Below are 13,416 nucleotides of genomic sequence, written 5' to 3'. Positions count from 1 at the left end.
TCAGGAGTTCTGCTAAGCCCATACATCCAGAACCAGGCTGAGAACAGGCCTTTGTGGAATGGTGACAACATGTTCAGTTGGCTACTTCAATGATGAAGTCTACATATACTGTACTGTACCATGCAGATAAGACCATTTCACACAACTACAATATGAATCGGAATGTCCTTTGAAAACTGTCCAACATATTACAGCCAAGTCGAGTCATAGTATTGCCGTCACTATATGCAATCACCAGCTATGAAGCTACAGACAAGCCACACACACGGAGGGACATGCTTTTCATTTTAAATTACTCCACCACTTCACTTGTGTTTCTAGCCTTTCCCTGTTGCCATGGTAATGTTCGTGATGAGGCTTGTGCACTACGTCTCTCTATCCTTCTCTCTCCCTGTTTCCATTCTTACTGCTCTCTCTTTTTAGGCGTCTCCCACTCTCATTTTGGCAGAATGTTTGCCTTAATAAACATATAACAAACACATTAAAAATGCTAAGATAAACACATGAACACTATCTCTGTCACTCACACTCTTTCAATCACAAATACACACACAACACCCATACCTTTTCTCTATCATTGCTGACAGTGACACGCACAACCAACCCACACCTACAGTACAGAGAAGATCATATCTCATATCACTCCATGGCCATATCTCTGTGACTGATGTGATTAGATGCGTGCATAAAGTACACACACACACAGACACACACACACAAACCTACACCTACACAACAATCACAGAGAGAAACACATAAACAAATACACACGCTCACAGTGTGATTCATGGCTGTCCAGTGACCCAGTCAAATGCCATCATTACACTATTACTCATCACTGAGGGCAAGATGGCACTGTGAATAATCTCCTGTCTGAAAGAAGATAAACATACCACACACAAAACATAAATATGCGCTTGTCTGTTTTGTGTATTGTTGGGTAGATCTGTTAAATTTACCATAGAGCACACCATAACAGAGCCCTCATGTACAGTATTCTGTGTAGACAGTACAGGCCAATATAGTTCAGTCCAAAATATATAAAGGACATGGTGTCTGGTAGGTGAGGGCATAGTGCCTGAGGCTGCAGGAGGTTCGGTCAAGGGTTCAGCTCCTCACTATAGTCCAGGTGTGGTGTATGGATGTCCCGTCGGCTCTGTTTGACACACTGTCACTTCCGACCAATGCTAAAGATCAGCAGATGTTTCAAATTTGTCACACCAGGCTGTCCTGACCCTAGTAATATATATATAGGTGCTTTTTTACTTACTATACACGCACAAGCACACATATAGACACACGCGCACATATTCTATTCAACACAAAAACACGGACACTGCTGCACACATTGGCAGATTGTAAACAAAACAAACCTTAACAAGCATGCACACACATATTACACCCACATAGGAGTAATAAGTATAAATTGTGCCTCGGCCATTATTGTCCGGGTGAACCTTCTGCTCGTCTGCTGTTGACCTCATTATAAAAACATATTTAGTCTGTCAGCATGGCTTCCCAATCACACAGGCAAATGAAGGTGTGAGAGCAGGTGAAATATTGAAGACACTGTACAGATGGATGGGTGATACATGACAGGTTGGGGGGGGTATTGTTTTCCAGTGTCAACACACTACTGCTATATCAGCATGGAACATGGTAATGTACATACCCATAGTAGAAATAAGAATGGAGAGACCATGCTGATACAAAGATTGACAGCCATCCTCGGTCTCTCCTTAGCCAGAGATGGCATAACAAGCGAGGAGTCATCATTGGCATGAACTCACTGGGAAAATAACGAGGCCACAAATACATCCGAGGCCCTTGACTTTAAAAGGCAGGGATGATTGGAATAGAAGAGCGGAGGACAGATGGATGAGAGAAGGGGAGAGCAAAGTGCCGTATAGAGCATAAACACCCTCCACACTCAGATTAATAGGCGGGCCACTGATGTCTCTCTGTAGCCCATCTCTCTGCTCTTTGTTTCTCTCTCTCTGTCACTCTTTCTCTCTACTTCTTTCTGTCCCTTTCTCCCTCTGTCTTTTGCACACTTCATCTTTCCCCACGCTCTCTCTTTCTCTTCCTCTCTTTTTCAATCTCTCTCTACCTCCGTCCCTCTTTTATTTCTCAAACCATCTCCACCGTCTATCTGTCTATCCATCTATCTATCTGTCTGTCTGTCTGTCTGTCTGTCTGTCTGTCTGTCTGTCTGTCTCACTTCCTCTCTCTTTCTCTCCCCATCATAATGTACACTTTCAGTGTTGGAGATCTGTAAATGGACTGCCTTCTCCAGAGTCATGCTTTATTCTGGGAAGGGAGAGGCAAGCCAGCAGGCTAGTGTTTCACACTACTACAATGCTCTCTCTCAGGGCCTGCTTAGAGCCCCATGCCCCCTCCAACCTCCAGCTGCATCTGAAGAAACACTGTGAAAAAGGGGATATTCCGGAATGGTTCTATTTGAGATTCTCTTTCTCTCTTATTCTCTCTCTCTCCCCCTCTGACTCTTACTGTCCGTCTCTATCTTTTCGCCTTAATCTCTTTTGCTCTATCTTTCATTGTCTCTCTCCTCTCTTGATTTACTCTTGTCTATAACTCTCCTCATCAATCTCTCTCTTTCTCTGCTCCCTCTTTGGAATAGAGTAACTCTGACTTTGTGTTGCAAAAACTCAAGTACAAGTTCAAGATTGTTTAATTTCTCAAAAGTCGTTTTAGGCTGAGCCTAATCAAAGAGTGCATCTGACATGCTCCTGCAGCGAGGGCTATACAGTACCAGTCAAAAGTTTGAATTGGTACTGTATATGCAAGTCAATCCTTCACTGGCCTCAATACTAAATGTATAGATACAGTATTGGCACCATCTCTATGAGGACAGTTGGCACTGAATACCCAGCTCTTAGGTGTACTTCTAGCATATTCAACTTCAAAATATTTAACTTTTATCTTGAAATGTATTTAATAAGCAGGTCTATACTAACACCAACTGACACTGAGTGATTTATCTAAAAAACCTATAGACGAGTGGTTGATCAGTTGAGACCACATTTCAAATGGAGTTTAACATGATATGTTCATTCGAGTTGTGTGTGTAGCATTTACAGTGTGTGAAAGACATCAGAAAATGACCATTTACTGTAATACACAAATAACTTCAGATACTAAGAGTGAGATTCTGTAGAATTCTTTCAGTTTGTTTTTGTACAGACCTCAGTTTCATTCTAGTCTAGGCTTACCATTCAAAGCAAGCATTTTTATATACAGTCAGAATGTTTCTGCTAGTAAAAGTACCAAAACCAGAACAGAAACTGCCACAGCAGCGCTTTTTTTTTCCTGTTTGTTTTGTGGTAATAGGACAAGTCTTAGCTTTTTACACACAAGACAGAGAGAAACAGAGCAAGTGAAAGATAGCGAGAGAGAGCAAGAGAGAGAAAGAGAGGAGTAGGAGACAGAGAGCACTTCTTCCACGTCTGCCCTCTCAAGACATAACAGACTGAATTAACCAATCATAGATGCCCTCTCCGCCTCCAAAACCTGGTTAGTTCCCTCACCCCTTCAACTTCTACAGTTATAAAGGGCTAGTTTGTTTCCTGGGGAGGCTAATACAATCACTCAGTCTGAGACTACAGCAGTCAACCAACACCAAACCAGACAGCACAATGAGAAGGATATGTAAGAGATTCTATCATCACTGCTGAGAAAAAGAGAGAGAGAGAGGGAGAGAGACTGAGAGAGAGAGAGAGAGAGAGAGAGAGAGAGAGAGAGAGAGAGCGAGAGAGCGAGAGAGAGAGAGAGAGAGAGAGAGAGAGAGAGAGAGGAGGCCAATGAGTTCGAACATGCATGAGTGAGGAACAGAGCTCTTTTAAAAAATGGGTACCCTTAACTAACAACCCTTCCTGCGGCAGAGAGAAGAAATTCATGTTCACAGGATGTGGAAGCACAATCATGCCTTTTTTAAGTACTTTCGCTTTCCATTTACTAGTTGTATCTGTGTTTAACACTGGGAATAATATTGCTGGTGGATATGAAGTGGATTGACTGTGAGACAACTTTAATCAGAATCAAATCTACAGCTGGCATCATAAGTGTGTAGGGTCTAGAAGGCTACCGAGTAGGGGTGTAACAATACACTCAGCTCACGGTTCAATACATATCACAATACTGGATTTACAATACAATACGTTTCCCGATATTTTGAACATTTTAAATTTAACTGAAATTAACTTCAGATTTATTCCCAAAACATTTTCAATAATTTTCTTTGTTGTACATACAATTTAGTTAACTCCGTTCAAGCAATATCTGTGAATGCAATGAATGCAGGCATGACGCAGGTGCAGAGAAGGTCGCGTGCTGGTAGCTCAACCAATAGGATCAAACATACGTCGTGTTGTAAAAACATTGCCATAACTCTACAATACTGTAACAATTTTGTATTGCGATATATTGTTCCACGATATATTGTTACACCCCTACTACCGAGTGTATCATGAGAGTGAAGATGTTGTTTTAATACTGTAGAGAAGGCCTGCCTCATAATACCTCATGATGTAACAGAAGTTCAGATTGTGAGTGAGCAGCACTGTGGAGTGTGGAGCACTCCAAAATTTGCCAACTTGCCCGTCGCTGGGATGGGAATGGGGAAATGGGTGTGGCAGCATGACAATCCTCCGACAGCGTCAGTAAGTGGCTAACGAGTCCTTTTATGTAGCAGCTTCCCTCTCCACAGGAAAAGGTGCAAGAACATACACACTGAATTCCCAGCCAGACACGTTTGCCAAACCGGTGACAAAGAGAGGGGGATGGGGAGAGAGAGAAATAGAGCGAGAGAGAAAGAGAAAAAGAAGGGGTTGTCTGAAGGAGGAGAGAGAGAAAGAGAGCAGTTGAGAGAGAGAGAGAGAGAGAGAGAGAGAGAGAGAGAGAGAGAGATAGATAGAGAGGGGGGGGGGGAGGCTGGCTTGAAGGAAGGCGAGTAAAATGGAGAGACAGAAAGGGAGAAAAAAGATTATCAGACCCCCACAGTAATGAGGTGAGTGGGAAGGAGAAGAAATTGAATTAAATCCCCAGGAAAGAAAGCATCAACTCTAAAAGACAGAGAGAGAGAATTGAGTTGGCGCACACACACACACACAGTCAAGGAGCAGGGTCTGAGTTTAAGTGACCACTGCGGTTCATTGATCCTTCTACTGAAGGAGAGATGTAAATTCCCAACTGGAACAGATCTGGGGTCTCATTTATAAAACTGTGCGTAGGATTCTTACTAAAAGTGTACGTATGCCCAAAAGCCTAAAATGGCATATGCCCCCCAAAAATTGGATTTATAGAATGTAAGCAATGTTCCCTTTATAAATCACAGATTACCCACAAGTGTGCGTACGTGAATCAGCATTTTACCCCGCCCTGAATGTTTTTAACCATAAATAGTCAATGCAAAGCACCTCATGAATGCTAATCCAGTATATTAATGGCCCTGGCATGTGATTGTTCTTACGTTATGTTGAATCATGACATCAGGAGGGAAAAGAACAAAAAGGCGCAACTTCTCATAGCCTGGTCCTAACCAGACTCTCGTACATTGCATTTGTACATGGAGTCTGGGCTTGATCCATTGACAAGCGTTAACTTCCTTGAAGGCGGGTAAACTATTGGATCTGCCCAGAGCCACTCTGGATCTGGCATAACCAATCAGTAGCGTTCGCCTTAACCAACTCCTTCACCACTAACGGAGCTAGCTGGAAAATCAAATGAACCGCATGGGAATCAAAGATTGTTCTTGCTCTGGCTTTAACTTCTGGATATTTGGCAGCGTTGCCACAATGGACCGAAAGGCTTTGCTTGCATCTTTCTCCGCCAGCATTACAAAACTACAACTCAAACTAGCGCACGACATCAACATCGTTCTCAGTCACTCTGTTCTGTCAATCAGCTCTGTTCGCTGATTGGATCGGTAAAAAGTTTACCGGAGACATCTGACCAATATACCTCAAGCCCAGACACAGTACAGAAGCACAATGAAAATTGAGCGAAAGTATGTAGGAGGGTAGGGCCAGGATAAACCTCTCAAACACTGACATTGAAACACATTTGGCCTATTTGGTGGCCACAGCAGCGGGATCACAAAAAAAGCCATGCGAGGTAACAATGTGAAAACAAAAGTGTATCTGTAAACGTGTTTCTTCATGCCAGTTTTTTTATGAACAATATTAAAGTTTGGACTGATAACGAGGACTTAGTGTAGCAATTGCACGGGAGCTTAACGGCTGTATTTCCAGTTTTGGACATTTCCAGTTTTGGACAGCTCTAATCATGTGACGAATTTCTAAAAACAGAGTATTTACAATTGAACTGCTGAGCAATGTTGGTTATATCGCCTCCATACAAAAGGTCTACTCTTTACTTTATATATTTATATTTATATTATATTTAGTCATTTAGCAGACGCTCTTATCCAGAGCGACTTACAGTAAGTACAGGGACATTCCCCCCGAGGCAAGTATGGTGAAGTGCCTTGCCCAAGGACACAACGTCAGTTGGCATGGCCGGAAATTGATCTGGCAACCTTCTGATTACTAGCCCGATTCCCTAACCGCTCAGCCACTTGACTGACTTTACATTGTCTGTCTGCCTTTGTGCATCTGGGCAGACCTTTTTGGAAACACATACACACATACACACACCCACACACACAAACACACACACAAACAGCATAATGTGGCCAGAGCAGCTTGTGTATATGAGGTGAGGCCATCATGTTTGCCGTATGCGTACACAGACAAGCTGACACAGGGATTCGTGACAACACAAAAATAACTGAGATTCCTCAGCAAAGTATAAACCAATGAGTTTCAGCCTACCACCATCGATAGATATGATATGTGTGTTGCTATATATTTCAGATTCCTTGAATGACAAGTTTCATGAAATGCAAACTATGGCAAAAGCAGACTGAGACACATCATAGTTTTGCATGCCACAGTCATTTCCTTCAGCCATCTGGGGCTTGCGGGAGGGAGGGGTGGGGGGGTCATGGGCAATCCAACCATAGAACGGCAATGCATACTTTTGCTATATTCTGCTCGGATAGAGTTAGCAAGACTAGACTAGACAACATTCAATAAAACAATCCCACACTGTCAGATGCTAAAGTAGGTCTGCATTGTTTGCGTGCATTTTAGTGGTTGTATGAGGAAGTGTGCATGTGCAAAAACACGTTACCACGGAGACAAAAGTGAAACGTAGCAAAGGGAGGAAAGTCTGTGTGTGTGTGTCTGCACATTCCTTTGTGTGTGTGTGTGGGGCTGCAGACTTATGTGTCTGTATTCTCATGAGCAGGAAGCGAGTGTGTGGTTTCCTCCCCCTCCTCTCCCACCCCCCTCTCCCCTCCTTTATCTGTCTCTCATCTCCCCTCATCTCTCAGGGATAATTGCCCCAGTATGTCTGAACAGGATATGGGAGCGGAGTTGACCAGCACTTCCTGGCAGCCTCATCCTCTTGGCCCAGGCAAGGGTGTGGACAGGCCTCAGCTGCACTATCACAGTGGTGGTCAGCATTCTGACTGCAGTCAACACAGATGGACACTTACAGTATATTAACGTATGACTGAAAATGATAGTAATGAATTAAAAATGATTAATAGCTCCAAATATTGTTTCATTTCACTGACTGACGGGTGAAAGAGGGTTGAGAGGTGAAAAGAGAAAGGGTGAGAGGATGTGAGAATCTGATAAATGCTGTGTCGCTGGGAGAAGAGAGGAGGACTATTTCCTCATTATGTAGAACTTGAGTTGTTCTCTTGTCTCTGAAAGTCATTATGCATTGTGAGTCCGAAACTGAAGCCATAGATAATTACAGTCTTTCGGCCCAGTGCTTCCTAATTAACTGTGTTGTCTGTGTGAGCCCTCAGTTCCCCTGTGATATAACCCTAAATACACACATACACACATAAATGCACTCACACAAACTCACATTGACACACAACCACTAGCACACGCAAACACACCACTGGAAACAGAGGTCACACATGCAGGCTACTGCACTGCCCAGGCCTACATTACTAATGGGGAAACATTACAAACAACCAGCTCAATAAAACACACACTCTACTAGCCTCGTTCCCCTCCTCTCTTCCCAAAAGGTTTTAAGCTCTGGCTCAACATGTGACCGCTAATCCCCACACACACACAAACACACACACACACACAAACACACACACAAACACACACTCTCACCCCCACCCATGCTGTCCTCCACACCAATGCACCGCTTAGGGATTTGACACAAAGCCCTGTCATTTAGTGCATCAGTCAATGATGTGATATACTAAGCTGTGGATTGAGATGAGAAATACCAGATTCTCCCCCACAGAGTGTGTGTGTATTTATTTAGTGCCATACACACATTAACTGACTCCAATGTTGGGAATAAATATAATATTCATATTCCCCTGCATTGGGATGATGACATCCAAGGTATTCCTAAAGAGCAGTGTGTGTTTGTGTGATGTAAGTATGTGCACAAAAACGCAACTATATGAAGTCATACTTTACGGAGGCTGCAAGTAAGTGACCTCAACATTGACCCCAAAACACTCCAAATCCATCCAAACACACTTATATATACATACAATTGCTAACTTTCACTGGACCTTGCTCAGGTCTTTTTAGATTCCAAATGTCCCACCCTACAATATGTGAGAGACCACAGAAGTTCAAAGGTAAGATTGGAGAAAGACGAGAGAGAGAAGTGAAAGGCTTAGTGAGTTTGCCAGGCTTTGTTGATGACCAATCTCGCACACGCACACACCCTGAAGTTCTGGTACCATGTAGCACTTACACAGAAAACTATACTGAACCAACATACACTGAGGATGTCATCATCCTCATCATTGATCAGACAGCACAATGCCTCGCCCCTTCTCCATCCCCCCACTTTGTACATATGGAGAAAGAAGAGAGGAGGAGAAGAGGAAGTGGGTCATCTTTTCATACAATGAAGCCAGATGCTTCTTTGACCCCCAAAAGCATACACACATAGACACACAGGCAAAATAGGGAGTGGGTCTCCCCATCACTCCCCAAATACACATGCACAGTACACAATCACTGAATAACGCATAGACTCTTAGTGCACATAATGCAAAAGTAATGTTCCACCCAAACACAAAGAAAGTATAGGAAGACCATCAAAATAGTAAACACATACTCACAACCCTACAGACATGCAGTACACAGTCTCTGCAATCACATACTAGTATCACTCAGTTTCCAGCCTATGTAATGCAAATATACTTTATCTCAAAAATAGTTCTGTCACTCAAACACATGCACACACACACACACAACACAGTGATGTATTTTATGTAATGTAGCTTCTGCTTTAAAGAAGCTGCAGGCAGAGGAGCACTTTCCCATCACCACGGAAACAGAAGGCCTCACCATAACAACCACTGAACGGAAAGGGCTCTTTCATACTCCCCTCTCCTTCTCCTTCTCCTTCTCTCGCTCTTTATCTCCCTCACACACTGCATGTACACAACATTCATTAAAACACATACTTAAATAAATACGAATAATTTGTATGCTTACCAAAGCCTGACTCAGGCCTTAATATACCCAAATGAACATGAACAAACAGACAAACCAAGCCGTCGTCAGCAATGGCAGAGACAACAACATCAATGAATGATGGGCAAGAGCTTGCCATACCTGAAGCTTCATCTTCCAACATGAATTCATGGCAGGATCCTGGAGCACCCTCCCCACATACACACACACACACCGTACACAATTGCGCACACACCCTCACACCGACAAAGGGTCCCCGGGGGGCTCACATGCCCCTCTGTAAATCCTCCGGGGGGAGATGGGACGAGGCACGGCGCAATAGTAAACACGGAAGTGGATTGCAGCAATGTCAGCTAACTGGGTGACGACTGCAGCTTCAACAGCACATCCAGAGACAAAGGCAGAGATAGAGAGATGGGAGAGGGATCGAGCGAGAGAAGGAGGGAGGGAGGGAGAGAGGCTGCCCTACATTCCCTTCGCAGAGAGAGAACGAGCTGTGAGCTGCCGCTACTTGTCTGGGCTTGCTCTCTCTGGGCTACTGCACAAACACACACAGACACACACACAGACACACACACACACTCGTAGCCTTAGCCTAGCCAGCAATGCTGCACTCTTATTGGTTCTGCATTTCTTTCAGCTGATCCCTGTCAGAGGGGGTGGAGTTTGTAAGTGAATTATTCATGAGGGGTGTTACATTCCCATAAATAAAATCCCGTTGCTCACTCAGCTTAACAAGCCCCTCCCCTAACCCTGTTTGGCATGTCCCATGTCGATGACTTGTCATCATAAGAAGCACAACCGCACACACACATTGATGACCTCAGATTCAGACAAAACCATTAAGGATCAACATTACTGCCACAACCTCCAATCCCCAAAAGGCTCAGAGGGGTGAGAGGTAGTGGTGGAGAGGGGGGATTGTGATAGTGGGTCATTTATTAGAGACATTCACACAGCTCTATCCAAGGGCAAATCTAGAGAATGAAAGAATCCTTCGTTGTGTGGAACACAAATCCCCCAGACTGTATAATGCACAATTTATGCTCATATAGCTGCATGGTTATTGTTATCATTGTGTTCTCAGTTCTTAGATTAGAGCAAAAGAAGCACTGCAAGCTTCACTTAACCTTTATTTAAGACGTCAAATACGCATTCACTACTAATTACTGTGACCTTGGAGTACCTTACCTTCTGAACACATGGCAAATGATCTTCACAGGAAACAAGGGACATAACATAGCGTTTTACCAGTAGCCAACTAAGCATGTGGCGTCTGTTTCCCTGTAGGAGCTTCTGTTGGTTTGTGCTCAGCTGATTCTCCAGCAAAACTCTAAGGTGGCTTAACCCTGAGCCAACTTCATGTGTGTTTATGTGTTTCTCTTCTGTGTGCATGCATTAGCGAGTGCGTGCACATCAAAGTGAGGAGTGCGTGCGTTGTGCCCACGTGTGGAGTGTGTCCATGTGTTTGTAAGTTGGGGTTGTGTACAGTAGACAGGTCAGGGTTTCTTTAGGATAATGAGTTAAGTAGCGCTTTCTAGTTTCACTGGGCAACACCGCTAAACAGCTTTAGCTTCTAAACGTAGCTCTATTGGTTAATACCCCCCCTCCTCCTTCCCACATGGACTTTGGTCAACACAACAACCAATGAATACCCAGCTGACATTAATGGTATTATGGAACAGTCCTCACTGCAAGATTTTCTCCTTACAAGATCTTGGTTGTCTTTTATTCTTACTCAATGCCTCTCATCTTAATAAACAGAGAAATATTTGTTTACATTTAAATAAAGCGGTTGACAGTTTGATAACGGCAACTTTGGTTAGATCTATCCCTAGGTTGAATACTTTCTATATGGAATATGTGTACGTGTTTGAATGTATTAATCAGTTGCCAACCCCCACAGAAGGTTGTTTTATTTACTTACTATTGTTTGCAAAAAAATGTATTTGTCGTTAATAGCATGTTTTCTTGGTGGTGTACATAAGTACATTTGTGAGATAATTAAAATATACATAATTAAAATGGTCTAATTCCAAAGATTATTAAAACCACAAGAGTTCAGTTCATTCCGCCAGCTATCCCAGTTCTGCCCTGGTTCTTATGGTTCCCATGTGGCCTAAGAGGTCTGGGTCCAGACTAGGCTGTCAGCTAGCTCCCTGCTCCCTGCTGATTGATGCCATTATCTGTATCTGTATCAGTTTAACCAACTAAAGTATATGTATCTGCATTCCAACAGAAATTGGAAATGGGCATACGCTTCTCAGAAATGAATGAAAATGTGTGTTAAAATTAAACAAAGCTTCTTACTCCAGAAGCAGCAGGACAGTCTTGCATGCTGCAGAAGTGATGGGAATGGTTAGTGGTAGAGGATGTCAGCAGCTCAAAAGGTTGCACGTTCAAATCCTGCTTGTACGAAACTTTGGCTAAAACGACTGCAAAATTAGTATTATTATTAAATTATTAAGTTGATACTGACAAACCTTTATATACATTCATTCAATTTGGTTGAGCATTTTGTAGTTTGTGCCTCACGCAAAATGATGTTGCTCTAGTGCTAACATGATTAGCCAGGTTTCTATTGGAGCAAAAAACCCAAGCCTGGCCATTAGCTTGATCTTGAAGTTCAAGTCCAATATAAGCATAAACAGCTCACCTTCCCAGTTCCCTATCATCTAACAAAGTTGGTATTTGTCCTACTTTTGCTGATTGCATGAGATCAATTACTTTAATTTGAATTAAAATACCTAAAAGTTGTTCTTGAAGTTGTCATTCATTGACGAGAACAGGCGGAGGCATTACATAAGGTGAGAAGATAGCTAAACTGTCAGTTTTACAGAAACTGATGTCAAAGTCCTCTGGAGTTACCAAGGGGATGTCACTGCAATTTCCCAAGGTGCAGAGAGGTCATCTAGAGGTCACTTGAAGTTTTCCTAATGGTGCTTACTGGTCTGTATGATTGCTTCACACACAGGAGCCAGCGGCCCAAGATGCAGATGATATAGGAAAAGAGAGAGAAGGATAAAAAGATGGTAGGAGGGCAGATTGAGAAAGAGAAGGAAAGAGTGAAAATGAGAAAGAGAGAGAGAGAGAGAGAGAGAGAGAGAGAGAGAGAGAGAGAGAGAGAGAGAGAGAGTGAAATTACACTCATTCAGTTCAGTTCACACATACATCAGGTATACAGTGGAGCAAACTACCGGACTTGGAATTGCCATCTACCAAAGAGACTGTTACACCAAACAATGTATCAGCCATACTTTTAAGAGGTACCAGTCTGAATGTTTTAGTAGTTTTGATACATTCATTTATTTGATACATACAAGTTGTGCCATTAGTAATGGTATTGTCCTTTTGTATGATGTACTACAAACAGCTACAAAGCTGCAACTAACACAGTCACATACCGAACTGAAAGAGAATGCAATGTGCATGATGACAGAGGAGAAACTCATTTGACCTAACCACCTTCTTCACATTCTCGTTCAATCTCTTTCTCTCGTGCTCTGTCCTCCCCTACCCTCCCTCCTCTCTCTTGGCGAAGAACCTGCTGTTTGCTTCAGCAGCAACAAGAACTACAATGTTGTGCACCTCTTTTAAAAAGTAATGCACTAGTTTAACAAGGTATTTTAGGTACTATCACAGCACCCAGTTACAGCTTAACTCATGTCCCCCAATCCCCAATCCCTGATGGCAGGATCGGAGCAGAAGGAGCCGGAAAGGATCTGCTTCCCAACTACATTAGAGTGTATTTCAACTATCATATAGTAAAGCTACTGAGCCCTAGCCAAGAGGTCTCTGTGTGTAAGTATGTGTGTGTGTGTGCATGTAAGGCAGTAATCCCAAAACTAAGAAAAGC

At 43.0% G+C, this 13,416-nt stretch overlaps 1 protein-coding gene across 1 annotated transcript in view; it reads right to left on the bottom strand.

Annotated features, from left to right (window-relative positions):
* Nucleotides 1-13,416, bottom strand: part of marchf8 (membrane-associated ring finger (C3HC4) 8) — a 58,969-nt gene that overhangs the window by 21,937 nt on the left and 23,616 nt on the right. The window lies entirely within an intron of this gene.

This window comes from Hypomesus nipponensis, chromosome 11 (assembly GCF_054491055.1).
Source record: "Hypomesus nipponensis isolate SF chromosome 11, ASM5449105v1, whole genome shotgun sequence".
Classification (NCBI taxonomy): Eukaryota; Metazoa; Chordata; class Actinopteri; order Osmeriformes; family Osmeridae; genus Hypomesus; species Hypomesus nipponensis.
This window is presented reverse-complemented; position numbering and strand designations above follow the sequence as displayed.